Source organism: Oratosquilla oratoria, chromosome 35 (genome assembly GCF_046742065.1).
Source record: "Oratosquilla oratoria isolate Oo_2021 chromosome 35, ASM4674206v1, whole genome shotgun sequence".
In the NCBI taxonomy this organism is placed as follows: Eukaryota; Metazoa; Arthropoda; class Malacostraca; order Stomatopoda; family Squillidae; genus Oratosquilla; species Oratosquilla oratoria.
In genome coordinates, this window is record NC_134811.1 from 7282546 (window position 1) to 7287545 (window position 5000).

A 5000-nucleotide genomic window follows, 5' to 3' on the forward strand; every position below is an offset into this window, starting at 1 on the left:
TGGCTACATTAAAGTTAATAACATTGTCTTTACTGATGGAACTGTTCCTCTTGCTGAGGTTTTAGAGGTTTTGAATGAACCTTCGAGGCACTTGAGGTCTCCTTGATCAAGATCAAGGTCTAGACCTTTGGGGGTTTACTGAATGACACAGTTCGGTATGTCCCTGTGTGTAGCGAAGACATTGAGGCCTTGGAAGGGTTTACATATCTAGGTAGTGTAGCACCCTTGAAAGGGTTAGTATTGCCAATGATGTTTTGGATTCGCTCAACCGAAGAATATAGTATTGTCGATATTTATGCAGGAGGACTAAGATATGAATCTTCAGTTCACTTGTGATCCTTGTCTCGCTGTACTGCTGAGGGTCGTGGGTATAATCATTGTATAAATAAGAAAATAACTCTTTCAAAATGATTCTGAAATGACCTCAGCGGTGGCGGTGTTTGGTGGACGCTTCCATAAGGGTGATTGACTGTACAAGTACAATACCGGCTACCGATACGTGGTGACGTCACGGCAACGGGAACAACTGATTGGCCGAGAGTTGTGACGTCACGGCAACGGAGACGACTGATTGGCCGAGAACGCTGACGTCACGGCAGCGGAGATAATTGATTGGCCGCGAGCAAAGGGCAGGACGCGAATCTCCCGCCCGCGAAGCGAGCAGCGCCGCAGGCCAAGCGCCCATAGCGGAGCCATGGCGGCGAAGCCGGTGCTTGTGGTGGCTTAAAGATGCGCCTCGTCGTCTCTCGTACCAGGTGCTTTCGGAGAATTAGGAGGACTGCTGGAATGATTCAAAATAAGGAATGTTCCGTGAAGCTCGGTCTAGGACTATTACCAACATAAGTCGTGAACGTCAACTCCGAGGGCATATGACACATTTTCCTGATGTTAATTTCACTCACAAGGCAGTCCGCGCAAGAGACAATCCTCCATGGAGGAGACGAAAGGGGAAACCCACAAAATTAATGGCCGGGGAAACACGATCGATTCTGGTGAGTGTTGTCTGGAATGGGAAGGATGTTTGCATAGGAGTTTGCTCGCAGAGACCGTGGCGACGATGATGATATAGCCCAAGCCTATTGAATCTAATATAATTGGACAATAAAGTGAGAGCTCAAGTTGAAACATATTTGTATTTTAGGATAGGTAAGATACTCGTAGAATAAGACAGAACCATACGATCGTTGATTCTTTCTTGTATACTATAATCAAGTGAATGAATTAGATACAAATGCTGTAGGTGGATATGCACGTGCGCACACACACACACACACACACACACACACACACACACACACACACACACACACACACACACACACACACACACACACACACACACACACACACACACACACACACACACACACACACACACACACATACAAACACACACACACGTGTGGATTATTTGATATTTTTTTAGGTCTTATTTTGTTTGTGGATGCTTAACAATTTTACTCAGCGCTAAAGTGGTCTGTAGGAGATCAAAGAACAGTAGTCCATAGATATGGCTGCATGAGAATCCCTGATTTAGGTAAAAAGTTGAGCGACGTGATGATACTTCTTCCTAATTACTCATTTCTTTGTTCAAGTAGCTATTAAACTATTACACTTATCAATATCTGTTTGATGGTATATTCATTTAATTGTTCGTCATATTTATGAATTACTTGTAGATTTATTTGTTTATATATTTTATCAATTAATTTATTTGTATATTTATATAACTGTTTTTTGCTTCTATATACATTGGATTTTTTTTTTTTACAATATAATGAATATTTGCAGTTCTGTACATAACTGAAAAATAAACTAAAAGCACGCACACGTACGTTTACAATTGAGATCACCTGAATCTGACCCCTAAAATGTCAGAAACATTCAAATGCATTTTTACGTTTTTTTGTCGCGTTAATGAATTTTTTTCGACAAAAATCACTATCATTACAGCAGAACTGCTGTCTATAGATTTGTATTAAATATTCCATAAAAATGTATATTTAGATAGTCCTGATTCACCATGGGACAGGTTAAAACGTCCACAGAAAATTTTATGTTTTATCTATTCAGCTGGCAGACACTTTTTCCTAATCATTAAAGTTGAAATTTTTCCTGTTACCAGATATAGCTTGATTTATATATTTTTTTGTATAATTTAACTTTTTTATATTACAGCTATTATTATAATTTTTATGAAATAACTTGCTTAAAATAATCATAATCACAATTTTTATAGTACAGCTATTATAATATTTTTATCAAATATAGCTTGATTTATATTTTTCTTTGTATAATTTAACTTTTCTAGAGTGCAGCTTTTATTTTAATTTTTATCAAATATGTAGCTTAAGATGATCATAATCATAACTTTTTTACACTACAGCTATTATAACATTTTTATCAAATATAATTTGATTTATATTTTTCTTTGTATAATTTCACTTTTTAGAGTACAGATATTATTATAATTTTTATCAAATAACTAGCTTAAGATAATCATAATCACAACGTTTTTATAGTACAGCTATTATAATATTTTTTATCAAATATAACTTGATTTATACTTTTATTTGTATAATTTTACTTTTTTATACTACGTCTATTACTATGATCTTTATCAAATAACTAGTTTAAGATGATTATAATCACAACTTTTTTACAGTACAGCTATTATAATATTTTTTATCAAATAACTAGCTTTAGATAATTATAATCACAACTTTTTTACAGTACAACTGTCATAATATTTTTTATCAAATAACTAGCTTTAATCATAATCACAACTTTTTTAAAGTAAAGCTATTATAATATTTTTAATAAAATAACTAACTTAAGATAATCATAATCACAACTTTTTTAAAGTAAAGCTATTATAATACTTTTTTAATAAAATGACTAGCTTAAGATAATCACAATCACGACAAAAACTGGTCTCCACTTCCTCATCTTCCCAGACATCGTCATTAAAACGCGCTCCCGTCTTAAGGGGACCGTACGGGAACTCCCAAGTAGCTTTAAGGTCCCCCGTGGGGGGAAGGGCTATCGGGGGAGTAGGGGGGAGGGGGAGGAGGCAATTGGGGGAGTAGGGGGAGGGGGGAGGGGGGAGGAGGCAATCGCCCAGAAGCGTAGCTCGGAAGGAAGAACCCTGAGGGTTAGCAACAAGTCCACAAGGTTAGGGTCTAGAGAGAGGAGAGAGGGGGGAGCAGAGGTGGAGGGAGAGGAATGAGGAGAAGAGAGGAGGAGGGGGGGAGAGAGAGAGGGAGGGAGAAGCTTGCCAGCTCAAGTGCAACTCCGTCTGCTTGCGCCAGCTGGTGCTGGAGGTGGAGGAGGAGGAGGACAAAGAGGAAGAAGAGGAGGAGGAGGAGGAGGAGGAGGAGGAGAAGGAGGAGGAGGAGGAGGAGGAGGGTGGAAGGGGTGAAGGAGGAGGGGGTAAGGGCCATCTACAGCGAGCTCATCGGCCCGTGGGTCTGTCTGTCTGTCTGTCTGTCTGCGTCTTCGACTCCCTCCGTTGTTTGCAACTGTTTGTCTTCGTACGCGATTGTCTGCCCAGAAGATTTCCTTCGCCTTTCTCTCCCTGACCTCCCGCCCCCTCTCCATGACACTTCCAGTCTATCTGCCATGGCAGGAGTGTTAAAAGCTTGGTCCAGAATTAGCATGTCAGTTTATGTGCACATGAATACATGTATACATGTATGTTTGTTTGTATGTATATATGTATGCATGCATGCATGTATGCATTTTGTATGTATGTATGTCCTGTATGTATGCATGTACATATGTGTGTATACATGTATGTATGTATGTATGTATGTATGTATGTATGTATGTATGTATGTATGTATGTATGTATGTATGTATGTATGTATGTGTGTATGTGTGTATGTATGTGTTTATGTATGCATGTATGTATGTATTTATGTATGTATGTATGTATGTATGTATGTATTTATGTATGTATGCATGTACATATATATGTATGTATATATGTTCGGATGTATGTATGTACTCTATGTATATATATATGTTTTACGTATGTGTGTTTGTATATATGTATGTGCATAGGTAGGAAGGTAGGTATGTATTTGTATGAGTATGCGTTTGTGTATGGAACTCGTATATGTATGATTATGCGTATGTGTATGCGTATGCGCGGGTGTGTGTACATGTACGTGTATTTGTATGTGTATGTGTTTGTATATGTGTATGTGCTTGTGTATGTCTATGTATATGTGTATTTTGGAATATGTGATTTATAATGTTCGAAGATGATGGAACACATACAGACAGTGGTGGATCAAATTACGGATAATAGAATGAGAGGAATAATGTAATATATCAAGTATTCAGTTCAGGTTTATAAAAAGAGGTTGTGCAGTGGATGCTGCATTTTTTGTAATACAACTACAAGAGGAGGTATTGGAGGAAAATCGGAGGGTTTGTTATGGCTTTGTTGATCTAGAGAAAGCATGTGAAAGGATTCCAAGAGAAATGGTGTTTGGGGGCTTGAGACGGAGTAGGGAACTGGTAACTGAAAGACAAAGCTAAACAAGGTGACGAAAGACGTAAACAAAGGGACCAAGACCTGTGGCGATAACAATACATAGTGACACACATCAGTTTAGAATTGAGGTCGGATTACATCAAGGTTCTGCTTCCGAGTTCGTTCCTGTTCGTGTTGGTGATAGACATCCCGAGCGAGGCGATTGGAAATGAAGACATCTGGGAACTGCAACATGCGGACGGCTCGCTGGCAGAAGCACGTTCGGACGAAGATCTAGAGAGACGAATGTTAGAATGGCAGGCGTTCTTTGAGATGAGAGGAATTGAGAGTAAATGTCTGAAAGACGGAGGGGGTGGTTACAGGCTAAGAGGAGAGCAAATTGCACTGGTGGACACACACGAAATAGATCTAAACAATTAGAAAGTTTCTTCTATCCTGAAAAAGAGGTGGGAAGTGTAAAAGGAATAGGATAGGAAGTGAGAAAAATCAAATGGGA